At 39.6% G+C, this 27,962-nt stretch overlaps 1 pseudogene; it reads left to right on the forward strand.

The window, feature by feature from the left end:
• Positions 1 to 368: 368 nt before the first annotated feature.
• LOC124236323 (Y-box-binding protein 1-like) overlaps positions 369 to 27,962 on the forward strand; it is a 172,170-nt pseudogene continuing 144,576 nt past the window's right edge.

A 27,962-nucleotide genomic window follows, 5' to 3' on the forward strand; every position in this document is an offset into this window, starting at 1 on the left:
CTAATGTTCAGCAATTAAATATATAAATTAATCATTATTGAAGTAATACAGGGTAATTAGGAAAAAATAAAACTATAAAGGATCTGTGCGAGAATGTTTTGACAGCGATTCTCAAAGTTTCATTACATGAAACATGTGTCCATACATCCAACCTTGCAACCCTTTCCCGCTCCCCGACCCTTGCCTTCTTTTGCTTAGGGGCGAGGCCCCAGCTCTCACAGGAAGGCCCGTCTAGGGCAGTGGTGGCAGTGTGAAGCCTCTGAGAGCACCATGAGCCACGTGGCCTCGTGTAGAGACACAACAGTGGTGCTTCCTGAGGAAGATGTACCGCAAACCCTGCTGTGGAAAGAAGCGTGCTGGCCCGCGCAATGTACACGGCGGTGAGAGGCTGGGCATCCCACCCAAGAGTTCAACCTCGCCCCGAATCCATCACTTCTAAATTTGCTAAGAAACATGGAGATGCCAAGAACTGTTCCAGATGTGGAGATTCCACATCTGCAGGCGGAAAGATAACTGGAGCTGGAAAGCCCTGGCACCAAACCGTTTCCGAGGTGCCAAGTGTGGAAAGAGTCTTGAATCAACAACTTTTGAGAAGAAGGTGAAGTCTATTGTCAAAGATGCTAAGCAAAGACCCCCGGGCCCAGCAACTGGGCTGTGGGTAAGGAGCTGGAGCCCTTGCCATGCTCAGTGAAGGTGTGAGCCCAGAACCGAGATCCCACGCTGAGAACCTCTGGTAAGCCGGGCGCAGGTGCATCTAACACTAAACTGCTGTGAGATCCTCCACTCGTAAAGACTGCCTGGTACCCTGTCATTGGACAGCGCGGCTGACTGCTGGGAAGAACCCACTGTATCCTTCTGCTTTATTCGTCAGCATCTTCAAAAACCATTCCTTTTACATTTTCAATAAGACTGCAGCTTGAAAAAAAATTTCCCTATGCAATATTTACTATTCAAATGTAATATTTCAAAAGCGTTAAATTAACATTAAATAAATATAATATGATAAAATATAACTTCTAGTCCATTAAGTTTCTCCCTTATTTGCATTGTTTTGCAGCTGGGACAAGACCATTAACTTCACTAAAACTCAGCCTCCTTAAGTTTTATCTGGTTTTATTTTCCTGCCCACTTTTTAAGACACATGTAGGCTATAAAAGGCGCCTGAGCAAAAATCTGCATATTTTCCTGGAGGTCAAAAGCTGGGTTTGAGGAGTCCTCCTAGGTCGTAGTTGCCGCCGGCTCTGGACAGCAGTAGGGATGGTAATTTAGGGAAGATTCCCAGGGAATGTGTGCTCTCCAGGAAAACAGACTGACTGTTTCCAGCAAATGCCTGGCATTTCCTCCATCCCAAATTCCCTCAAAAACTCTGCCAATTCTGTTTATTGACTTCAATTGGTGGTTAAAAGCCTACTCTTTGAGGAAATTTCTCTGCTGATTTTATCAAACCCAAGTCGATAATTTTGTGTTCTCCCCCTCAATGATGGACTTTGAAATCTATCTGCCCCTTTGTCTATAGACCCACTTTATTTAGAACAGCCCGCCCCATCCATTCTTCTGATTAACTGCTATTCCTTCTTTGGCACTTAGTTTTGATCTCACTTCATGTAAGTCAGGACAGCCATGTTACACTGCAATAACAAACAATCCCCAACTCTCATGGCTAAGACCATCAAATGCTTATTTTGCTTCCATACTATATGTTTGATGTGGGTTGGCAGAGGTTCTCTTAATTGCAGGCCTTCAAGGCTGGCAGAGGCCCTGTCTCACCCTTTCAGAATTATAACATACAAATGTATTGCATACATAAATATATAACATAATAAATAATAATTATTTTAGGAGAATAAATAAATGGGCACACGAGGTGCTGGTTCTTCAGATTTCCACTCAAAAGGTGACACATCACCTCTGCCCACACTTCATGAACTGAAGCAAGTCACCTGAACGTGCCTGACTCCCAGGGGGGGACTAGCAGGGCAGTCTTACAGTGTGCCCAATAGAAGGATCGGGAATTTGCGACCATCGCTATTGGCATCGAGGGAATCAAAATTGTGTCCTATTTACTCTGATATGTCCTGGTTATGCTGCGGTTAGATTCTGTCCATCCCGAGTGCCTACTCTGCATCTAGCAAGGTCTAAGTTATTTATTACTGATAAGTACAACACACTATCCTTGCTCTCGAGGAGAACAGCAAGTCAACCCTTTAACCATTAGTTAATTAACCACTCAATCTCTAACTTCCAAAACCAAAACATGCTCGAAGAATAAGTAGGCCTTGGAGATGATTTTTCTTTCTTTCTTTTTTAAATTGCAAGGGAAGACATTCAGCAAATAGGGAGCTTTTATAGTCAAGGGTAAGACGGCATCGACAGTAAGTGGTAGCTGAGAGCACAGGGTGAGAAAAGTCTACTCTCTGGCTAATGAGCCTTCCACTTTCCAAGGCAGGGATACAGTCAGACAAACGGGAAACTTATCATAACATCGAGGAGGAACCTAGGTTTTCATACCGGATCATATAAAGTGCAAATGAGATCCCAGGAATCATTTCCATTTTATTTTTGATTGTGGCATAGCAAAACCCTTAGATTCCCCCGTAAGAGGAACACTACCTTCTCTGCCCAAATAGAGCAGACTGTGGAGGTGTTAATGACAGATCTGATTATGCACCAAGAGAATAGTAGCATCTGCTCATGGACTAAGACTCCTGAAGGCTGACTGACAACTCGGCTCCAGCAGATAGTTCTTGGAAGGCGAAAATGAGCTTCTGTTACCGCTGTCACCACTTCGCTAACGAACGCTATCTGGATCTAACTGGCAATGCTCCCCCCAGTTGTACCCAAATGATGGTATATAGTAGCGGTAGGGAGAGCATCCGTCGTGTGTGCTGGTGCCATTTCTGTGCCAAGCAATCAGATCTTTCCTTCCTGGGTGCTGGTCATGTGATCATGCGATTTTCTTGGACTTCTAACTGCATTATTTTGCAATGGTTTTATGTTTTAATATTTTGCATTAGTTTCACGAAAGCTCATGGTGGCTGTAAATCTTTTTCTAACAATCTTCCTGTTCACCTCTTTAAATATATGAGACATGCTCTTAGGTTAACAGAGCTAAATGGACACACGGCAAAACCACTTTGCAGCAAGATTAATGAAGAATATTAAGAAAGAAAAATGACGTTTTCATTTGCATAACAAGGAAGAGGGTCCTGAGCTCTTCTTTAATACAATTTAAAATAAAGTTTAAAAGTTGTAAATTAATTGTTAAGATACTGTATCATTATCTTATCTATTGCAATTCCCTTAGCATCTTGAGCATAGTGGATTCTTAGTAAATATTGCTTCAGGAGAATGATGATCCTCATTCGGTGAAGGATGATAATAAAGTCCAAATGTTTTGGAAATGCTGTAGCAATTCAGGTCCATCTGACTGGCCAATACATCTGAAGAACTTGATGAGGATAGGCATTAGGACAAAATTACGAGGTGGAGAAGTATTTCCCATCCTGATCCACTTCGGCTATTTTCATAAGCTCGCTTTCCAATGCTTTCCTAGCATGTGTACCATGAGGCTATTTCATTACAGAAAAACCACTTTAGGATCTCTCTCTCCTCCACACTTTTATGCTAATACCATTTCCCCTACTGTCTTTTATTTACATGGAACAAATAGAGGTTGTTTGGACAATCATAGTAAGGCAGGAAAATTGACCTTCAATTTTTCACTTCTTTTGTTCTTCATCATAGGGTTCAGCTAGCAATAGACTTGCTTTTTCAGAATAATAACAATATTTGTAACTATAAAAGACCATCCCTGTAGAAGTCAAAAAAAGAGAGTAGTCAACGATGAATGCTATAATTTTAAAGACTTGTGCTCTGATTTGAAAAATATTTTCTTTTCTTGCAATATTTGCAGAAGTAAAACCCTAGGCGCTAGTGTCTCTCTCAATTTTCATAGACGTGCAAATCTGATCAATAGAAATATTAAAAACCATATTTTATTTGCTGGCACAGGTCCATATTAAGTAGACAGTTTTAACATTTACATGTTTATTTCTAATGAGAAAAAGTAAAAAAAAGAAAAGAAAGTTACTATTTATTAACCATCCATAATTAGGTATTAAGTGCATATAAATACCCATAGAACTATAGCAACCTTATAATACACTATGGATAAAGTACTAACCAGTGGCCTGCACCTAAGCATCCTCTGGAAGATACAGAAAAGCAAATCACAGTTACTGTAGAGGGAAATGAGTGCCACCTGAGAGAAGCAGAGACCCTATGATTGGGACCAGCTATGGAATGGTGTGTGGCAAGGCCTCTCAGAGAAAGCAGTGTTGAAACAGAGATCTGCAGATTGAATAGTAGTTTAACAAAGGGCTGAGGGTGGAGTGCAAAGGTTTGAGTTGTGCATGTGCATGTGTGTGCAATTGTGTGCATGTGAGTGTGTTTGTGTGATTTCAGACAGAACCAGCAATAGTTCATGCAAGACTTCATCTTGGCATGAGCTATGGTAGTGGCCAGAAAAATGGAGGGAATTACAAAATTTCAGGATGTAGGATTTAGAAGAAAGAGCACAAGAGTTATGACAGATTGATGGCAGAAAGAGGCAAACTCAAGAATGAATTTCAAGACTTATGTTTGAGTATAAAGAATGCAAGAAATGGAAAAGGATTAGGGCATAAAGTAAAATCACCATTTAATTGAAAATTACAGTAATAAGTTGTATATATGCTATGAAATAAAAAAGAGGTTTATACTAAGAATAGAAACTAGAAAGTCATTGGTATTCCTTAAAGAATTTGAAATGATGGAGTTTTTTAAATGACTTAGAGAGATTGTGTACAGTGAATAGAAAATAAGGCTAGGAACAGAACCAAGAGAAAAACTAACATGAACATAATTAAGCAGAAAAAAATTCCTGAAAGTAAACTAAAAAGGAATAGGAGACATAGGAGGAAAACTGGAAAAGTAGGTGTCATGGAAGCCTAGGGAAATGCTTTTCAAGAAGCGATGTGCGCTCAGTGGTGTAAATAATGCTGCAAGGTCAAGTAAGCTAAGAACTGAACAGGACTTAGTGGCCTTGATGGAGTTGGTTTTCATAGAATGTGTGTGTGTGTGTGTGCTTGTGTGTATGCAGGATGATGAAGAAAAAAGTTGTGTGGACAATTCAGGAAGATTGGCTCTGAAGAGGTCAGAAAGGAAGTGATCATAAAGTAGGGTTAAGGGATAAGAACAGGAAAGGAATCAGCATTGAATAGCGGGGATAGGAAAGTGTGGGGACCAGAATAATGGTCCCAAAAGGTGTTTATGCCCCAATCTTGAAACCTGTGAATATGTTACCTTACATGGAAAAAGTGACTTTGCAAATGTGGTTAAGTTTCGTATCTCGAGATGGAAAGATATTCCTGGATTTTCTGGGCGGGCTCAATATAATCATAAGGTTCATTATGAAACGAAAACAGGAGTGTCAGAATAAGAGGAGATGCAAAGATGGAGGCAGAGATTGGAATAATATGATGGCTAACTGGGGGCCGCTAGTGAAGAAATCCAGGCAGGCTCTAGAATTTGGAAAAGGCAAGGAAACAGACTCTCTCTTAAAGCCTCTGTGAGGAACAGCCCTGCTGACACCTCAATTTTACCCCTTGAAGACCAATTTCAGACTTCTGACCTCCAGAACTACAAGATAGTAAATTTGTCTTGTTCTAAACCACTAAATTTGTGGTAATTTATTACAGCAGCAATACGAAAATAATTCAGAAGGTATTAAAACAGAGAACAAATGGAAAACATAGAAGAGGGGAAACCAGTGGTGGGATAGTTCTGGGAAAAAGGAGGAGATGGGCTCCGAAGCCAGTGAGAGAACTGAACAGGGACGGGAGGCACGGAACCAGAGGCTGAAGGTGCAGAAAAGCCTGAGCGTTAGGAGGCTGGAAGAAGTTGATGGGGTGTAAAAAGAAGAGGGAAAGTGGTCATATGGGAGGTCTGAGAAGAGAAACAGAGCTTTGAAGTAATTGGAGAATGGGTTAGAAAGAAGACTTGGAGAATACAGAGACTTTCCAGGCAGTGTTGAAGGCCTCGTAGAGATGGGCATGAGCAGTACCTGCCTGCTGGCTTGTGTGATTGCATTTGTAATTGCTCCTAAGTTCAGATTCAGAAAATTCAGAGGGTTCAATTGATTTCTATGCGGGACATTCTAACAGAGGAAATGATACCATTGGCAAGAATGCGGCTACAAGGCTTGGCCATAGGTCCCAAATCCATCTGCTCTAAACCGCTGCCAGGAGAAGCTGAGGCGTTCACCCAAGGAAACACAGCTAGTAAGAAAGGCCCGTCTTGCACCCCTAAACCTCCATTCATCCTGGCCTCCAAGTTCATATTCTCAGCTACTTCACCATGTATCCATCATTATATAGCAAAATTAGTAGGAAAGTAGAATCTAGTAGTGAATAACAGGAGACCAATGGAGAAGAAATAGAGATTGGAATAGCCACAAACTCAGTTTTGTTCCTCCAAATAATCTTGACTTAATTGTTTTAACACTAACTTGGAATTATTCCCCAGATCATAAATGTAACTATTTCCCTACCTGGGATGCAATGCCACTCAGCACACAGAGTACTATGTGTATATTTCACTCGTTAAAATAGATTGCTTTGATAAATATGTTCTACTTGACTGATAATGACTAAATGCAGAAAAAACTTCCAAAGTTTTATGTATGTGTATATATATATATATATATAAAAACACGAAATTATGAAAAAACGTCATCTGAATTTCCTCAGAATGGTTCTTGTGAAGATTTGGGCTCAGGAAGAGCAAGAAGCTTTCATTTCCGGTCTGCTTGGGATCTATGTCTTTAAGGATCTAGTGTGCCATTATCTGGATCAATGACTGGTTTTGGGGGCGAAAATGCCTTCAAGCCCCAGGGGCAGGAGTGTGCACATGTCTGACTAATCAGAGTTCTCCATTCCACGGGCAAGTAATTAGTCCAAAAATCACTGTAAGGCCCAAGCTGAGCTGATAAGAATCTTTGCTGGGACTTTCACTGGAGCTATCTGGAAAAACACATGCTTTTTAGTTTTCTCTCTGACATGCCAACCTCCAAGGAACACGTAAATTAGCCATCCTGAGGCAACTTGTTGTTTCAACAGCATCTATGTGAGAATGAAGTCAAAGAGAGCCTAGAAAGAGGGAGATAAAGGGTTCTCAGGACTCTTTGAATTGCTGGAGCCAGCCATGTCTGAAGACGCTGCCGTCCTTTGAGTCAATAAGTTCTTTTTGTGCTAAAGATAGATAGAGTTGTGCTGTCATTCGTAACCAAAATAACCATGGCTGAAACAAGACAGTAGTGTATGTTTTGCCTTTATTAAAGTTAGTATCAGACTCAATGGAAAAACTCTATCAGTTCGTTTTCTCTCTATGAAAGTCTTAGTCTTGCTACTATTTCAATGATGATTGGATGTCAGAGATAATTTTTACACAGTTTCAAGTGCAGTGCAAACTTACCTAACAAAGAGAATCTGTGTCCAGTCAAATTACAATGCAGGAGATGCATCCAAGAGATTATGTTATAAAAGGACTGAAAGTATGAATTTAGAAATCAGGAAATCAGGAAAAAAGTCAGCACAAAGCCATAATTAGAAATTTGAGAAATTGATGTTAGTTTTTATTCACCAGGATGATCGCTAATCTGTCTATACAGCCACATAATCCAAAAACACAATAAAAAATAAATTTTGGAAATTTTAATCCTGTTTGTTAAATGTGAAAATTTACGGGGAAACATTTTTCATACAGTTTGTAGGAATTTATATTTCTATATTTAAGTATTTCTTGTAGGTAGTTTTCTCTATGTATCTCTCTAACATCTACAAGGTAAATTAACATTTGAGGGTGTGTACCATAATTTATGCAATAGTTAAAACCTTTCTATAATATTGAAGGTAAAACATTTACATATTTCACACCAAATAAAATTTATGCTCATGTCATCCTTGCCTATTATACGAAGAATTAATATTAATGCTAAATAATTATGACTTAATATCCCAATTAAAAATTTATCAAAATTTATTCTAATGCAGAAGAATATCAACTACCACATTTAGCTTTGTCAGAAAAACTCTCTGACTTCCATGACCCAAAGATCCTCAGGGATTTTAAGGATTTTGAATGGGATGAATTCATGGGTTGCTGATGCGAGGTTTAGTTGACTTCCATTTTCAGTGGTTGTCTTTGTCGTTGAGAGATGTCAGTTTGCGAGTGCAGTAGAGCGCGGTGCTATGAACGGCGCCAGACAGGACCTGCCCGTGTGCGAATGAGTCACTTGAAATATGGAAAATATAGTCTATGTGGTAAAGGTTATACTAGCCGAGAAAATACACTAATGCACACATAAACGCACACACGCACTAATGTAACAGCATTAACGGAAAGTTCCATCTAAATGTCCTCACGTCCTCTCGAGAGTCGGGAGGCAAAGGCAGGAGATGATTTCCTGAAGGGCTTTTATCTACATATGCTCCTTTGCACTTATTTATTGCTGTGATTTTGGTTTGTGTTGATATTTACTGTTAGTATTAATAACTTTCAAAAGTAATTTTATTTTAGTCTATTATATTTGATAATTGTCATCTGTGAATAATAAAAATAACTAGAGTCTATTGTTCTATTTTTAAATTTACACTTCATCTTGCTTTAACTAGACGCATGATATCTGCATTGGGGAAAGGAACATGCAATACTGGCTGTCAGACATGGACTTACATTATCCAGTGTCACTGCCACTCCATCATTTTCCACTCGCTTCTGATCATTGATCAGGCATGAATAAGCAGATGTTCGATGTTCCCTTATTGTTTCTGCATCAGTTCTAAAGGAATAAATAGTTCTCATTAAACAAGGAAGAGCATGCAAACTGAAGAGGTCCTTCTGGCCCCCGAACCTGGCCCCTGCACCCTACAAGACAGTATTTACCTCAGTGAATTCACCACTGTCTGAAATCTGGTAAAGACTCAGAGATGCACAGACTGGTTGAGGGTCACATTTTAAAGGTGTCCATGTCTCCGAGCTGGACACACAACTAACTTCACACACCCTCATCTAGAAAAGCCCAAAGGCTAATATGCTAATTTATAATAAACCTGCAAATGGGACAAGAGTGCTCAAGTTAGTGCTTTTTCTTCCTGAAGCCCAGCAACATGGAAAGTCAACTTGTTTTCCAAATAATATTTTATAAAAGGTACAATGATGTGAAATATGGCTCATATTCTCCCTCACTGAAGGCAAGTTATAGCAAGTACCACACCATCAAAAATTTGCGTGGTGGTTGTGGGAGCAGAACAAGGAATTAGCAGATACTAAGATGTCTCTTTTAGCAGCAAATACTCTCCCTCGCTTTGGGAAGCCCTGATACAGAAACGTGAGGGTTGGAGTCTAGCCCCACAAGCCCTTCTCCGTGATCAACCCCGGAGAGACCTCCACTCCTACTCCGCGCCAGCATGTCCAGCACGTCCTCAGGAGGCCTGCCTTAGTGGGAAACTAAATCACATCTCTTCTATAACACTGGAGTAGCTTCTTCATAGCATTTAGCAAGATGTTGAATTTAAATTACTTGAAATAATTGCTTAGTCAATGTCTATCAAACTGGAAGCACCAGGCCGTCTGGGCTCTCCCCTGTTTTGATTGTTGTTTTATATGCAATGCTGGACACACAGCAAGCATTTGGCAAATTTTTTTTGTATGTTACAGAAGACAAGCAGGCTTCAGTCTCTAAAAGTGGCTTATGCAGTGGTCTAAATGTGTGTGCCCCTGCCTCAATTCATATGTTGAAATCCTAATGCCCAGTGTGATGGTCTTAGGAGTGGGGCCTTTGAGAGAGACTAGGTCCTGAGGGTGGAGCCTCATGAATGAGGCTAGTGTTCCTGTCAAAGAGACCCTATAGAGATCCAGGGAGCAGGCAGCTCTGGCTGGGACCTAGGAAGAGGACCTTCCTCAGAACCCCACGTGCTGGCGCCTTGATCCTGGACTTCAGCCTTCAGAACTGTAAGAAATCAATGTCTGCTGTCCGTACGCTACCCAGTCTGTTATGATTTGTTATAGCAGCCTGAATGGGCTAAGACAGTTTGATGCATGCTTGATCACATTTTGGTTTATTAAATTCAAATCTGACTTCCCTAAAAATCGCCGTCTTAAGATTACTGCGGTTTGCGTTCTGGGTCCTCTTACATTTGTATGGTCTAATCATTCACTCCCTACATGGTTCGTTTATTGTATATGAATTTTCTAGTGAGCCCTCAGGACAGTCGCACATTGTGAAGTTCTCAGTGGGCACTCCTGTTGTTCCAATGTTCCTTCCACTGAAGCACCTAAATTCTAGGACAGAAAACATCTTGTTTGAATGTACACACAGCAGTTCTTTTTTTAATTTTTTAAATTTGATGAGTTTTGGAATATATTTTTATTCAGTTAATAGTGAATATCAAGGCATCTAGTGAGTCCACATGGGAAGTTATATATAAAGGAATTTGTGTATATTTCTGGGAAAATAAGACTATTTTTCTATCTGAAGTCCTACAAGTACAAGTCCACACATCTTATTCAGTTAGAATTCTCTAAATAGACAAACAAACAAACCAGGGAGAGATGTTACAGTCCATGAAATTATTTAAATATCCATACCTCACAAAGCTCTGAAGAACTCCTAACATAATGACAATTTAGTTTGTGGTATATTTCAACTTACATATTTCTTTTTTTTTGAGGAAGTTCAGCCCTGAGCTAACTGCTGCCAATCCTCCTCTTTTTGCTGAGGAAGATTGGCCCTGAGCTAACATCTGTGCCCATCTTCCTCTACTTTGTATGTGGGATGCCTACCACAGCATGGCTTGCCAAGTAGTGCCATGTCCACACCCAGGATCCGAACCAGTGAACCCCGGGCCCCCAAAGCGTAATGTGCACACTTAACCTCTGCACCACCGAGTTGGCCCCTAAACTTATGTGTTTCTGAGTTCGCTATGTAACAGAGACTCACTTTTCATTAAACTAACTCATTCTGAGATTTATCGAGATTTTAAGTGCACAGAGGCTATCAAATATACAACACTTTGCCCAAATGCTCAAATTTCTCCAAAGAGATTTTTATCAGAGCAAAGCTTGTAGTATTTCTATGGGAACACATCGCCAATACAATAATAGAGACACTATCTCTATTTCCCAAGGTTGTTCGCTATACAGACATCCTCGAAAAGAGTCTGGAAAAAAGGACAGTTTGTGTCATGCTAGCAAGACATGTGGAAACATGAGAGCTCCACAAAGATTTGTCTCCCAACAAATGACTCTTCAAAAGAAACATAAATTTTTCTTTTTACATCTTTCCCAGAATAGAGCAAATAAAACAAAAAGTCAAGGTTAAGTTTTAAAAGATGGAAAGAAAATAGAAAGTGATAGAGTTCTGTGGAATTTCACTTGGATTGGATTTGGTCTGTACAGTACAAAAAGTTTCATAATGCTATCCAAATAGTTAAAAAACCAGAGATGAACAGTTGCTGCCAGATAGGGAGCAAAAGGCATTGATTAACCCGTAGATGACTAGATAAATACTGAAGACTGTCAAGAACTGTGAAGGATCTGAACTTTTAACCTTCTCATGAGCAAACAGTTTAGATGCTGGTAGAAGGACACAACTCCTAGGCGAGACACAAGCAGACTTTATTACTCAGAGCAGTAATAGTAACCAAAATATCATAATTTTGCACCTGTTCCCAAGCCCCAAGTCTCACACGGCAATGAAAAGAGGGCTTGTGCCAAATGCATAAGTTGTTTTTCACTATAGAAGAGGAATCCTGAACACAGGCAATGGTAATGTATTAAAGAGGACAGTAAGCGTGCACACCCTTCGTTTCAGAGGGAGATGCTGTCTCTGTTTCCCAAGGTTGTTTGCTGTACAGACATCCTTGAAGAGAGAGTCTACAAAGAAGGACTGCGAGTGTCATACTAGCAAGACATGGGTAAACATGAGAGATCCATAAAGAATTGTCTCCCAACAATAACTCTTCAAAATAACTGAACAAGGATCACCATCAGGCACCTGAACGATCACTTTATATTCCAGAATAATCAATGAACCTGCACTTATGCTTTTGGATAAAGAAGGGTGATCATTGTGAAACACACCCACCCATTTCTGGAGCTCTGTTTTTACATGACCACTCTCTCAACAAAACCTCCATCCATTCTCCAGAGTGATTTTTTGTTTTCAAAATAGAAGCAGAAATGAATGGTTTTAGACACCTAGAAAGAAGTAAATCTAAAAGGGTAAAAGGAGATTAATGGATTTAGAGTAAAAACATAGCAGCATCTCTGAAATGGATTTGCCTAATCCTGAGAGAAAACAGAAGGTCCATTAATGCAACTTTCCCCTCCCTGTCCTGTGCGCTATGTACCTAGTTAACCAAAGCAGAGGTTTAATGGACAGAATGTGGCTCCAGTTTCTTTAGGAAACATCAGAGCTTTCCAACAATGGTAAGAAAACTGAATTTTAAAATATTAGAATTTCTGAAGTAAGAAATTATCTTATTTTGGAACTTTAAAATGTCACTTATAAGACTCACATTATCCACATTCTACACTATTAGCTGTCTGTTGATAGTCTAGAAATAGCAAGGTTTTCATCATCATACTCATACAAGTGCAATTCTTTTGAAAATGGTAATGGGCTTTTGAACTTTGGGTTCTACAGTTTCTTTTTTAAGCATTTATATTTCCCTGATGATTCTGGGACATGACATATCCATTGACTCATTCTTTAACAGATAATTATTGAGCACCTACCATGTGCAAGTGACGGTTCTAGGCAAGAAAGCTCTAGGTCTCATCTTGTTGTCAGAAGAGACAAAATCTTTGTCCTGATTGAATGTACATTTAAATGGAAAAGAAAAATAGTATGATAACATATTTTGAAATAAAATGAATGAACAAGATGACATGATGAAAGAACAGGGGAGGATGCCTACATGGGGTGAAAATGAGGTGCTTCTCTACCAACGAGACATGAGCTGAGAAACAAGCAACAGAAAGGAACCAGAACCACAAAGTCCTGAGACAGGCAGTTCAGGCAAAAGATGGAGAAGAAAAGTTCAGGGCCGGAGGCCAGAAGGAGGAACAAAAGGAAAGTCTGTGTGTTTGTAGGTATAAATGAGGGAGAGTTAAGAATAAGGAAAATCAGCTGGCAGGTCTGAGACTATAGTAAGAAGTTTGGATTTTATTTTTTAAAACATGCAAAGTCATTGAAGAATTTTTACAGCTGGAAAGGGGCATTATTTGATTGGATTTTTTTAAATAACCATCATTCTAATGTTATACAAAAAATCGATCGAATGGGGTATATTTAGAAATATTTGAGTTATTCCTGAAAGCACTTGATGATGAGTTGGAGGAGGAAAACATGAGTGAGAAAAATAAAGGGATCTGCAACGCTGTTTACTGAGAAGGGGACTCCTGGGAAGGGAGACATGTTGTAATGTGTATTGGACACGCTAAATCTGAGATACCTGTTAGATATCCAACTAAAGATGTATAGTAAAATATGTATTAACCTTGTGAATATATAAATTGAGTAATCATCACATATAAATGTTATTTACAGCCATGGTATAGGATGCAATCACTAAGTCCACAGAATAGTTAGAAACCAAAAACAGACTCTAACTTGACCTCTGGGACATGCCCACATCTAAAGTTCTAAGTAAGTCTGTCCTGAAAAGGAGGAGGGAAAGGGAGAGAGGAGAAGAAAGTCAGGGATGTGTGATTTCAAGGAATCCAAGAGAGGAACTATCCCAGAAAACAAGGGGGGTTGATGAGATTTCAAGAAAGATGACGCTAAAGAAATACTGATAAGTTTGGCCAGGTTTTTTTTTATCCCCTTGGTTAGTACAGTTTCAGTAGTTGTGGAGCAGAAGCCCAACTAAAATTGGTTGACAAGTAAATAGAAGGTGAGAAAATCAGACACAAATTTTAGAAGATGCTTTGGCTATTTTTCTATGAAGAGGAATAGGAGTGGCCTGTCATTAGAGGGATTGTGTCGTCAGGGAGGAATTTATTTGTTTGTGTTTTGGACAGTGGAGTTTTAATGCATTTAGTAGGAGACACTAGATCAGCTAATCTTAATAATCCAGTGGAGCAAGATAATTTGATGATTCAGAAGAAAGTGATGCATAGTGAGAAAGTGAAAATTTTGAGTAAAATCAAATGGATATTATCCAGAACCAAGGACAAAAGAGACTGATTAGAAAGGAATAAAAGAAAAGACAGATGAAGGATACAAATTTGCGTTGGATTACAGAGGTATTGGTGGAAAAAAATAGTTCTTTTCCTGTGTAGATTCTATTTTCTCAATGAAATATGAAGTGAAATCGTTCCCTGAAAGTGAAGGGAGGTGGTGAGAACTTGGAAGATAAAGAAAAGATACCAATAAAAATAGGTTTCCTTTGCAGCATTGTTTATTTATGTTTGCAATTGTGACAATAGTGAAACTGATCACCATGCTCGTGATATGTTCTCCCAGCTATACCTGGCAGTTTGGTAGCATGCCCAGAGATGGAAGACTCTGCATTCAAGGATGATGGAGGTTGAGTGGGCAAGAGAGTTAGGAATGTTTTCAATGCGATAATTTTAATAATAGATCAACACACACAAACTGAGTGAAAATGGAAGTGCAGACAAGAGGGTGCTTATGATTGAAGAAAACGAATACAGAAGGATAAGTAAGTTGGACCAATAAGAAGTGGTGGTAGGAAAGTGAAATGCTGAAAATAAAGCTTTTGAAAGTGGAAGACATCCTGCCTACCGCTAGATCTGAGGGATGTAGGCAAAGCATTGTCCTCAGCAGACAGTTAAATCTTAGATAAGGCTGGAAGGTGAGCAGAAGTAAGGTAGTGAAGATTTATGGATTGGTAATTACTGATTCAGGACGTCCAAGGTCACAGTGTTTCGATCTTGTCCCTCACAAAGTGGATGAAAGATGAGATCAGATTAGGGTATGTCCAAGATGGTAAGGAAATTAGAACTCGGTAATAATGCATAAACTGGGATGCTTGGTTTCTGGAAATTAGGAATATTTCCCACAATAAACAATAGGATTTGAAATGATTGTGTCATTGAGTAAAGTGGACCATTAGTTCAGACTTGGTGTTATGGGTTCCTGGAACCATTAGTCTGTTTTTTTTTTAGCTAGGAATGATATAGCATTGTTGAGTAGGGATGTGATAGCAGAAGTGTTGCCCCTAAATGCTGAGGCAATGTGGTTAAAACTATAAAATCAGAGTAAAACAGACATAGCTTCAAGTTCTAGCTAAGTAACCTAATTGCTAGAAGCAGCACATAACTTTAAGCCAAGATTTTTCAGGAGTAAGCTGTTAAAGACTTGTTAAGGAATAAAAAATAAAGAAGAACTACAGGGAAGATAGGCAATTACTGCTACCTTGGAGGGGGAATGTAAAGATTAAAGACTACGAGAATGAGGTAGAGGAAAGTACCGACAGAATGCCTGAACGTTATTTTCCTCTTCTGCCATTTTCCTTATGGGACCTATGCTTCTTCCACCCTTCTCCCTCAACCCACTGCCACATTAGTTGCACACATTAATGTGCAACTCTGTCACCAGCTAAGTATTGATGATAATTTTAATAATTGACAGTGATGAAATTCACTTTTTTTGATAGCCTGGCTCATAGAAAGTTCCCTAAATATTTATCTATTTAATTACTAAAATGTATAACTGTGAATATTCTATTTTATTTTTTTCCTTTTATTTATTTTTTCTTTTTTTTGGGGGGGGTGTGGTGTGGAGATTAGCCTTGAGCTAACATCTGTGCCCATCTTCCTCTACTTTATCTGTGGGACTCCTCCCAAAGCATGTCCTGAGGAGCGGTACATAGGTTGACACCTGGGATCCAAACCAACAAACCCCAGGCTGCCAAATTGGAACGTGTGAACTTAACTGCTGTGCCTCTGGGCTGGCTCCCTAACTGTGAATATTTTAAATCTTCAGATCTAATAATTGCAACTTTTGGGGCCGTCCCTGGGGCCGAGTGGTTAAGTTCACATGCTCTGCTTCAGTGGCCCAGGGTTTCCCTGGTTCAGATCCTGGGTGAGGACATGGCACCACTCATCAGGCCATGTTGAGGTGGCGTCCCACATGGGAAAACCAGAGGGACCACAACTAGAATATACAACTGTGTACTGCGGGGCTTTGGGGAGAAGAAGGGAAAAAAAAGAAGATTGGCAACAGATGTTAGCTCAGGACCAATCTTCAAAAAAAAAAAAAAAATGCAACTTTTGTGCTGAAGAATTACCCATTATCATTTTTATTATTTAGAAAGATGTCAAACTTCTTTGACAATTTCGATAGACAACTGTTGGTACTTTAGTTTCTTGTCTTTTTCAGGGAGCTTTACAGGAAAAAGTGATTAGACATTCAAGATAGATGGAAATACCCACTTGTCAAAGGAGTCAACCTGCACTTGAAACAGGATCACCAAAGTGAGACAGACACCCGTGTAGCCCAGATTTTAAATGCCAGGCCTGCTCCAGCTCCTAGTGTGTGTGGATGGCACTGTTATTCTGCTCTGTAAATTCTCATGAGCTCCCTTGATTAATGTTTACTGAGCTCCCACAAAGAACACGACACTCTGCCAGGCATTGAATCTAATCACTTCTTCAAGCTGATGACTCAGCGCTGCTGGATCAAAGGATGACCTAAAACATGAGAACAAAGAAAAAAAAGCTCTCACTCCAGATAATTTGCTCTCCTTCCCAATGCTTTTGTCTCCCGGCGCCGGCAAGCAGGCATTGTCTTTGCTTCACCTTCATAAAGTGCCCCCACGTGCACTGCTGGTACCAATCTTGCTGCTTCACTTCTCTTTTTCTTTTGCTGCCTTGACTTAGACATTATAAATGGGTTATTTTCCCCCAAAGAAGAGGACTGATTCTTCCCTTCTTTTGCTTCAAAGGAAAAACTGATAATCTTATAATATTTTTACAAAAACATTTTTGGAATTAAGTCCTTTCTAAATCCTTTCCAGAAATTCAAGTGGGAAATTGCTTTAAAAGTTAGATCACAAAATATTAGCATGTCTTCATTTTACGCGAACTTGATCACTCCTCCTTCTGCTGGATACTTGACATACGCCTGAATTCAATTTAATTACATGAGAAACAATCTCTGATACCACCTGCAACCTTTTCTTGCTGGCGTAATCTGAAAATATTCTATTCAAATTATAACGAGACAGCCACGGGCCCAGGGTGCTAGACCTTCTGTGCTCACTGCCCGATGTCCCTCACTGACCTGCTCTGAGGGTGCCCGGCCTGATTTAACGCACCACCAGCCAGAAAACGTTACTTCTTGTCTGTTCGCTAATACAGAATAGATAAGGACAAAACTCCTAGTTACAAAACAAAGTATTTGGAAATATCGAAATCACAGACTATCCTGGTCACATGCCAGTTTTACAAATGGTGACTATATTAATAAATAGCCTCACAGTCAGTCACAAGGAAATATTAATCTGGGGTTAAGCTTTCAACTAGATGAAGATGGGTTTCTTTCATTTGGACCTTTGAAAACAAAGGCAATGATAAGTAACATATTTAACCCAGTTCAGTAATCAGTTAGTGAATTTTTTTTGTTGTTTTTGATTGTTTGTCTTTTAAACATACTAGCTCTCCTCTGGTCCCTTGCTTGGCCCAGTGAATCTAATCGTATTTTCCACCTTTGACTTGGTTATAAACTGCTTCAGTGGGGCTCTTGTATCCCTGGCTGTTAGAAAAATGTTTAATATGGAATCTTTGACAGGTGACATAGCAGGGAGAGAATCAGGAGACTAGAGTGTCTGGAACAATTTCAAGAAATATATAACCAAACAAAATAAGATAAAGACTCCCCAAAATACAAACTTTCTTACCGATAATTATTCTTAATCATTACGTAAGGAGTTGTTGTGGAGGGGCTAACCTGGGAGGAGGTGGTAGAAGAAAGTATAATCAAATCTTTAAAATCTATAAAAATAGATCTTCTCAAATATTTTTCTTCCTGAGACAGACTTTGGCTCAGTCACAATCTGCTTTCCTGATAGAGCTTAGAGCCAAGACTTAAATAAAATTTGCTAAGACTGCATGACCAGTGCTTTTTCTTGACTTTTCTCTTGGATCCTAAATTGCCAATGTTGAAGCACTGTCAAGAGCCTTGGCAATGTCAAGAGTCTTGGTAACATAGATACGCTTTCTTCTAATTAAGGAGTTCAGGAATTAACCTAGCTTCAGATGAGTAGAAGCACGATGTAAGCTCTGAGCATGGTCTGAGTTTTAAATCCTCTTCTAAAATTTTATGTTTGCCCTTCTTTGCACGGGGACAGCTCATTTGATTCTGTCTTTATTTAAGTCCAAATTCTAAGACACAACTCAAGGTCCACTGCTCTGCTTCTGCTACCATCACTTTTGTCTTTGAACAATTTCTGATTTACATTTCCTCTTGCTGCATTCATATTGGGCCTTTTTCGCTGAAGGTCTTTTGTTTCTGTTTTCAGGCATAAGCTTTCTCATTTACCAGCTACTCCTCAGAGCTCTAAGAACCTCTTGACTTGTCTTCTGACCAAAGGCCCAGAATTAAATGCCATGTCTTTAAGATGCTTTGCTTTATCTACCAAGAAGAGTTGCCACAAAAGCAAATTTTGTTCAGGGTCCAGTAATTGCTTCCTGCTGACCATCTTGCTGGTCCACTCTGATACTTCCAATGGGTTTTGAACCTTGGACCTAGTGACCTATGTTGTTTCTGCCTACTCCAGTTTGCCTGATGGAAAAATTTTTTAATTTGAAATTTTGAATGAGACATACTTACATTTGGGCTGACTAACTCAAAGTGTACAATCTCATTGGGAAACTGTAGGGAATAGACTCCTTTATTCTTTATTATTTTCCTTCGAAAGACAACTTCCACCCCTTTTCTCATTACTGTGCTGCAGAGTACAAATATCAGCATTTAGTTTGCAGAAGCTGCCACTCATACGCAAACTCAAGCTGTTGATGGCCCATCAAAAGAATACCGTTCAACACTGAAAGTTTACTAACACTTACTGTCCCTCTGTACTTTTAGTTTATACATAGGTGCTACAGAATTCTAAATTCGTGAATTTTCATAAATAAGCCATTTCTTTCTTTCACTTTTAATGACCTTTCTCCTAGTATTCAGTCACAGCTTATGGCACGATCTGTAAAAGCAATAATGAGGCAACACGTGTTTGGCAGCCTTGTCACGATCTCATGAATGAAGAAAGTTCAGACTCTCTCAGTACTTGGATGGAAATCTCCAAAGAGAGGCCAGGTGTTCCGGGGATCAGCACCGGGGCTTCCCACAGAGAAACTCTGTCCTTTGAGACAGAACAGCACACCCTTCACAGACAGTCAGCAACTTCCCCCACCCCCACCCAGGGAGAAAGCTCAGTTGTTTTCAGGTGAGGAGAAGAAAATGCCCATGCGTCTAGATAATAAAAAGAATTTTAAAAAGGGACATGAGCCATTTTTTAAAACAAGGCTGTTTTTCTAAGAAAGTAAAATAATTGAACTGATGAGATGCAGACTTGTTTATACAATATGGTGACTCTAACTTGCCTCTCTTCCTTCTAACCGCCACGAGGGAAGAAGGGACGGCAGATATGCACGGTGATGAATTACACACACAGCCCTCCCCAGAGTCACATCACGGTGATAGATGTCTGCGGCGTGCTCAAGTCCTCTAATTAGGGCCGACTGAGTATGGGAGATTAAAATTCTAAACATTAGGCTTTGGGGAAAAACTCCAGCCCCCATTCAGTTTCCATTAGCTGAGAGTCACTTCATATATTCAAAGTAAGCTGAGAAATATTTATACATTTTCTGAGAAATTTAGCTACACCCTAGGAATGCTGAAATCTGACAGTTACTTTAAATCCTTAAGCAGACTAGATTGTTTAGGTGGCGCTTTCTGTGTACACGCAACGCCTTTAAAAAGTTGATAGTCGAGGGAAAACAGGTGGACTATTTTCTAAATTGTTGTTTTTATTTTGTTTACTCCTCGGTTTTAAAGTCTTAACCCAGTTTTCCTAAGTTACAGATTCACACCTTGCTTGGGTTTTTGTTTAAGCTACTTTTCTAAAGCAAAATTCCAATTTCTTAAGTATGTTAACCCTAAACACATTATTTGGGGTGGGAAGTCAATCCAAGTAAATTTTCATTTTATCTGCTTTCAGTTTCCAATTTTTTTAATGGGAGTTTTTTTTTAGTACATAATGTACACAAATTTAAAAAATAATGTAATTAGAATAATTACTAAAAAATTTAAATGAGAAAAACAATTTCAGCAGCCCACTGAGAGGTATTGTTAGTGACTTATAAATTTAACTCAGTTAATAGATTTAGCAAACTTCCTTAAGTTCTGGCTATTTGGTCTTCACACCGATTTGTATTTCAACAAAGTCACAACAGGCGATGCTGTGTTTGGTGGTCAATGTCTGTTCTTCTTCCTCAGTTTGAATTCCAGGAGGGTAACACTGCTGAATAAATTCAGTAAGATGGAATGGAAGGGTTTGGGTGGAGGGAAGTACTAGGAGAGAGTCCTTAATCTAGAACCTCCTCCCACCTCTAAAAATTCCCTCTGGCAGAACTCACAGACACTGCACTGCCTCAGAAATGCAGATAGAACCTCAAATGATGGTTCCAATTACTGAACTTATCCCAGGCTTGAAGACTATCACTTGCCTGTCAGCTGAGAGTTTAATGGACAACTTCACGGGCAAAATGACAATCTGAAAATGGGAAAAACGGAAATTAAGCCCGGAGCATGTAGCAAAATAAAATAAACAGCTTCCCCACTTGGTTCAAGCTGTCTCCCTTGCATTTGCAGGCATGGGCTATCGGTGGCATTTTTGTGTTGGTTTCCAGCTGTGCACTTTTGCACAGCAGGGGTATTTGCAGGCAGACTTCTTGCCAGTATTGTGCATTTTCCCTGATTTCCTGGTCGAGACAGATCAGCAACGGGCATTTTTCTCTGCTGATTTTATCATTCTGATGACTTTAGGTTCCTAGAGAAAGTACTGATCTTGTTCCTGCTTGTAGCATATGTCTACCACTTAAAGGCATGTTTATGCCGTCTCTGATCTCAAGACGGTGCTGGGAAAGAGAGCTGAACACCAAATGGCACCAGTCAAGAGCAGGGTGAAAGAAATCCCTTAGATACAAAAAAAAGGGGTTTTATGCACAATTATAGAGAACTATGTCAGGCTGCATCTTCTCACTTATCCTTTATATTTTGTTAAATTCTTTTATTCCCTTCCCCACTCCTCCCGCTTCTTACCGTGGCCAGAAAGCCCTGTGGATCCCTTGGTTAACATTTTCCTATTTCTCGCTGCCAGGTTATTATTATTCCTCAGGCTTTTCAGTTACTGTTTATCAAAAAAATTTGAAACCTGTTACCGAAACACTTTTCAGTCCATTATAGAGGCTATTTAGTTACTATTGGTATCAAGCAGGACTAAATTTATTTAAAAATAGCAAAGACCAGACCCATCAGTGGCTTGAACAATATCTGCTTTTATTTTTGTCACATGTGGAAGCCTTATGGTAGGCCAATGAACACATTTTATGTCAGTTCTCCTCTCTGCAATCTCTGAAAATTCAGGTTATTTTATCTTGTTGTTCTCCTAGGAGTGGTATTTATCCCTATAGTCTTAGGGTACAAACGGATTGGTTTGATTCCAGGCATCACACGCGTTCAAGGAGAAAGGGGTGGAGAAGAAGGGGCAAAGGACGGGTCCCGCCTTCCTAAGGAAGATGGCCATCAGCTTACACGCTTTGGCCACACCTTTGTCGTGTGGTCTACGTCCCTGCAGGTGGGTTGAGAAACGCAGGGCCCAACTAAAATTAGGAATTCTATTACTATAACAAATGGGAAAATAGATATTGGAGACAACGAGCAAACTCTGCCACCTTCTACTAGAAATTAAATCTGTTATATCTAAGCGCCTTCCAAGCGGCAGATAATAAATGCTCTGGCTTCTGACTTTACTTTTAACTAGCCCCATAAAAAGGTGGGTTAACCAACCACTCCAAGCTTTGGAAGTTTTAACGATAAAACGGGGGAAAATAACGGCATCATTCGCAGAAGATTATTGTGAGGATAGATCATATCAAAAAGGAATAGGGGAAAGCCCCATACATAACATGTGTTCAGTAGGTGTTACCCTCCCTTTCTTGCAACTTCTTTCCATGTCAGCTAGTTTGTGGTCCTACAGGAGCTCTAATAATTATATAAAATTGACCATCATTGTCCCACAGAAAAATTATATGAGCTGCCAATGTGAATATACTTCAGTATACATTTTCTAGTATCCATGTTAAAAAATAAATCACAAGAACAGGATGAAATTAGTTTAATATCGTAACTTATTTAATCTTATATAATCAAAATGGCATCATTTCAACTTGAAATCTTTATAAAATCATTGAAATAATTTCCACTCTTTTTTATGTACTAAATTTTCAAAATTTCTATGTGTTTTACACATATAACCCATCTCATTTTGGACCAGCCACAATTTCAGCCTCAATAGTCACATATGGCTAATGACTTCTATATTGGACAGCACAATCTATGCCCTAAGATTTTATTGAAGCAAAAACATGCTGATGCTCATGACTAATTTTTTTTCAGACATACTAGATATTTACAAGCCAATATCTAAAATACTCCAAATAAAAAACTTTCTAATTATATGCAATAGAGAAACAAAATGCTCTTTTATGAATTAAAAAAGGCAAAAAGAAGTATTGGGCACACACTTGAAGATTAAAACCTTCTTGTTTAGGAAATGCACAGCAAATTTAAAAAACGCTGAACGTATTGATGTGCATTTGTGTCTGTTCCATCCGTTGAATTCCCAACTGAAATATCCTCAGTTTATTTAGCATGCATCAACTTTTGTATTCAATACAAATACAAACTTCTTTTACTTCATTAATAATAAGAAAAAATCAATAAGATTTTAATGATCCTCAATAAAACTTTAATTATTAGAGGCAAGTTTTTCATCTCAACGTTAAGGTGATATAGTGATAATTGGTTGTTAATATTATAAGTGAATATGTAAAATAGGTCACGGAATCAATGGTATTGAACATTATGTTGTTGTATTGATGAGTAGGAAGAGTCAAATCAACACTCCATTTTTGCCAGTGCTAACAAAATGCAGGTGTCTGAATCATCGCACAACCTCACAAATGAAAAGGGATAAATAGATTGAATGTAGACAATTAAAATGCAGACAAGAGGACTGTCTATGGCAGTAATTAAACTAAATCGAGCAACTGTACAGGTATTTTTATTGTCCAATTTAATAATCTTATGGTATAATTAATTGATTTTGTGTTTAAAATTTATCAAGAAATTAGAATGAGATTATTTTAGAACAAAAAGTGTTCTTTCCAATTTGAAATCCTTGTTTTGTGTTTGAAGAAACTAAGGCTCAAGGAAGGCGAGTTAATTTACCTCTAACCACTAGTTTGTGTCAGAAGCACTCCAATTAAGGTCTAAAACTCAATAAAAAATCTATATGAATGCCAAGGATTCTAATTTTCAACAAACGTATAAAAGCTAGATTCCCACTGCAATTTGCACCGTACCCTAGGACACGGGCCGACCTCCTGCTTTTCCACCTCTCCTGCTTGAGCCTGGTCCGTGCAGCGCACATGCACTGACAGTATCCCTTTCCTTAGGGTGCTCACTAGAGCAACGGAGCCCTCAAGGTGGTCGGAGGCAATGCTTTCATTCTAGAGTTTTAAAAGTCTCTGTACTGGCTTAAAACAACAGAATTTTACTCTCTCACCACTCTGGAGTCTAGAAGTCCAGAGTCAAGTTTGGGAGGGCCACAATCTGTCTGCAGGTTCTAGCGAAGAATCCTTCCTTTCCTCCTCCAGCTTCCGGTGGGTCCTTAGCTTGCGGCAGTTAACTCCAATCTCTGCCTCTGTCTTCACATAACTTCTTCCCTGGTTTCTCCGTGCCCTTTCCTGTAGAGAATAAGGATATTCTTATTGGAGTTAGGGTCTGCTCTAACCCAGTATGATCCCATCCCCAAATTTACCTTAATTATATCTGCAATTAATTACGTTCACAGGTATCAGGGATTATAATTGAGAGATATCTTTGGAGGGGACATTATTTAATCTAATAAAGTATCCAAAACGTTGCATATGTACAACCTGTTTTTTGCAAAACGAAATCATGTCGTATCCTTTATGGTTGTGGGACTGTGGCTGCCATTCGAGTAAGGTTTTCATATTCTGTTCTCTCTCATAATCAGTTTGGGTTTTGGCAACTTTCAAGACTGAGTATGGTGTTAATCCTTCTCGTATGTGGTGTTTCTTTGGGTTTATGGTCTTGATTGGGGTGTCTGGAAGGGGGAATAATTTCAGGGGTTTCAACTGGACTTTCTTTGTAGTTCTAGTTTTACAACCAGGTCCTACCCCAGATTTTCAACAAATGTGCCCTCTGGCTGCAGGAGGTAAAGATCTCCTACATGCTGTAATAAAGACCTTCTGGCTTTAGTACTGTGCCCTGAGGTAATAGTTGGCTGACTTGAGCCTGTCCTCTGCTCCTTCAGTGCATTACCTTCCTTCCCAACAAGTCACTGACTCCAAATCCTTAGAATTTCCCTTGCCGTCACATCTCTCAAATGCTGGAGAGATTGCAGAAGCTAGTGCTTCCTCCTCCACCTGTGCCTCCCTCTGTTCACCACATGTGGGAATCTTATTAATGTCCTACTCTCACAAGCCGGAGGTTATCATTCCTCTAAGTACTGTCTTCAGAGGGGGTTGTTTACTATTTGTCTGTCAAGCGTTCCAATTTTAGTGTCGTACTCATGGAATTTGCTTCCTAAGACCACTTGTATTATCAAATATCGGCCAGAAGCTGACCCTGTGACAGGACTTAAGAGCAATAAGTTTATTTGAGAGGTGGAAGAAAACTTTGCAGGAAAGTTAAGGAGTCATCCAGAGGAGGAAGGGCAGCCCAGAAAGAGGCTATTATCAAGGGATGACTGGAGCTTAACACATGGGGAAACTGGAGGAAAAGAGTGAAACATACATCTCAGCATTAACCCACCCAAGAGGGAAGGAGACACTGCCCCCGGCCGTCCATTGAGGACTGTTCCCTGAGCTTGCTACCCGTGAGAGCTGTGTGCCCTTTCATGTCTCAGGGAGAAACCAATCTGACCAAGAGATGTGAATGCTGGAATTAGGAGTAAGTTACAGCTCGCTAAAGGGCTGGCTCCAGGCAGGTGAGCATGGCATGAAGCATCTGCTACTCTTACACATGAACTTTTCTCCAATGTCCCCAAAGTGTGTTCTACTCCATTTATACTCCCATTGTCCTCAGATAAAGACAGTACAACCTTTATTTTGTCATAATATTCTTTGGTTGTGATTTTCTCTGCTAAAGTGTATGCCAGGTCAGGACTATTTTTGTGAATTTATTTGCATCAGTCTCAGTAACTGACAGCATGGTTGGCGCACAATAGACTCTCAAAAAAAATTAATTAACATTGCATCAAGCAATACACTCTCTTGTGATCATCTGAACTGGGGATTCTGTCTCTGTAGACAATAGGTGGCAGTTTCTGCCTACCTGTTATTAGCTCTGCATTCACACAAAGCTGGAAATCAGATTTCCTATTGACATTTCAAAATGTTGAGACTTTATATTTATTAAGGAAGGTTTTAGGTTTTCGCTTATTATTTGGCTTATTTTGGGAGGAGTAAATACTCCTTCATTGATCTAGCTTTTCAGGGATTGCAGAAAACGAAACAGCAGAAGCTTTCACATAGAAGTGGTTTGAGGATGCTAAACACGATTTGGGCAAGGATGGATTGTGCCACCAAACAAAAGTGGTCTACGCAACACCGACGAAGCCTACTTCCTCCTCCACTGCACACATACACACGCAATACCAATTATATCTAGAACTGAGGATAAATTCCTAGAGAGAGAAAAAAATGCTATTCCACGCTTCACCATTTTTTAAGAGACTGCACCATGTCCCACATCTTCGTCTCCTCTGCCCTCGTACTTTACTGCCATGTACCAGGAGTTAAACAAAATTCTTAGCTTACTGGGATTCAGATGCAGCTCTATTAGTTCAATGCATTCAGACATTACGCTGTATAATTTCCAGGCATAATTAACACTCCTTAACATTTAAAGCTCATTGCAGTCCTTTCTCCTGACTCTACTCTTGGAAAAGAGTCATGGATCTTCTGTAAAGTTTAAAACTCACCTATGTCAAGCTGGTTTGTTTTGTGTGTATGTGTGTGTGTTTCATTTTAATATGAGTGTTTGAGGATTGATTTAACAAGAAAGTTTAAAGAAAATAAAAACTACTATTAAAGTAGATTCCCAGCATTGAGCGCAAAGCTCAGTTCATAGAAGATGTTTAATGATTATTTGTTGAAGGAATTGCTCTGGATTTCTACTCAAAGTCTCCTGGTAGCACAGTTATAGAAAATATCTTTGAGGGGCTGGCCCAGTGGCGCAGCGGTTAAGTTCACATGTGCTGCTTCTCAGCAGCCTGGGGTTCACCAGTTTGGATCCCGGGTGTGGACGTGGCACCGCTTGGCACGCCATGCTGTGGTAGGCGTCCCACGTATAAAGTAGAGGAAGATGGGCACGGATGTTAGCTCAGGGCCACTCTTCCTCAGCAAAAAGAGGAGGACTGGCAGTAGTTAGCTCAGGGCTGATCTTCCTCAAAAAGAAAAACAGAAAAAAAAGAAAATATCTATGAAACCTCAAAACGCCTGACATTACAGAACAAAGCGGAAAAGAGCTGCTAGGATATATTTTTAAAACTGAACAAAACTAATGGCCATTTAATTTTTTATACCTTCAGAACAGCATTGAAAGAAGAAAAAAAATTACTAAGATGTAATACTATATTAGATACTGTTGATTGCTAAACTAAATATCATAACACAATTTATTTTCCTGGAATAAATATGAAGGAAGTTTCTTTATCCAGTTAGCTGGTTGTCAGAAATGTGCAGTGAATAGATCTGAAGAAGAACATTACACTAAACAGAATGCATTAGGATGTTTCCTTTGATAAATCAACAATTTCCAAAGAATTCATGATGATCTGTTTAACCGGCTAATGATATAATTTGCTCAGTGTTGCTTAAAACTATAATAGCTCCATTCTAAATCAGTAAGTGGCTTGAATGAAAACATGATCTTAAAAAAAATGACTCACACACCGACCGTAGAATTGAGATTGGAAAACTACTGAAAACTCAGCCTTATTTAGACACAAGGGAGGTTTTACATGGGGCGGAGTTAGTAGTGTGGTATAATAGTGAGGTGTCATAGCGATCCTAGACTTCTGCTAGCCTCAGCCACTGACACCAGCTTGCTGAGGTTAAAGTTCCTTGAACCATATGAGCCCCCTCCTTCAGGATAGCATGTCCATCAGAGGACTGTGGGACGTAATCCTGGCTCCTAAGCCACCTCATCTTGGCTCCACCATTCCGGGCGCTCTGATTTCAGGCCAGAAAGGGAATAGGACTTGGGTGTGGGGCTCTTCAGTCTGCTGACTCAAGTAGCAGAAAAAGGGAGCAGTCAGCTTCCTAGGGCTGCTGTAACAAATGACCACGCACAAGTGTCTTAAAATAACAGAATTTTATTCTCCCATAGTTTCTGGAAGCCGGAAGCCAGAAGTCTGGAATCAAGCTGTCCACAGAGTCAGTTCCTTCTGGAAGGGTCTAAGGGAGAATATGTTCCGTGCCTCTTTGTTAGCTTCTCGGTTTCCAGCAATACTTGTCCGTCACTGGCTTATAGCCAGGTGACTCAGCTCCCTGCCTCAGTCTTCACGTCGCCTTCTCTT

Source organism: Equus quagga, chromosome 2, assembly GCF_021613505.1.
Source record: "Equus quagga isolate Etosha38 chromosome 2, UCLA_HA_Equagga_1.0, whole genome shotgun sequence".
Classification (NCBI taxonomy): Eukaryota; Metazoa; Chordata; class Mammalia; order Perissodactyla; family Equidae; genus Equus; species Equus quagga.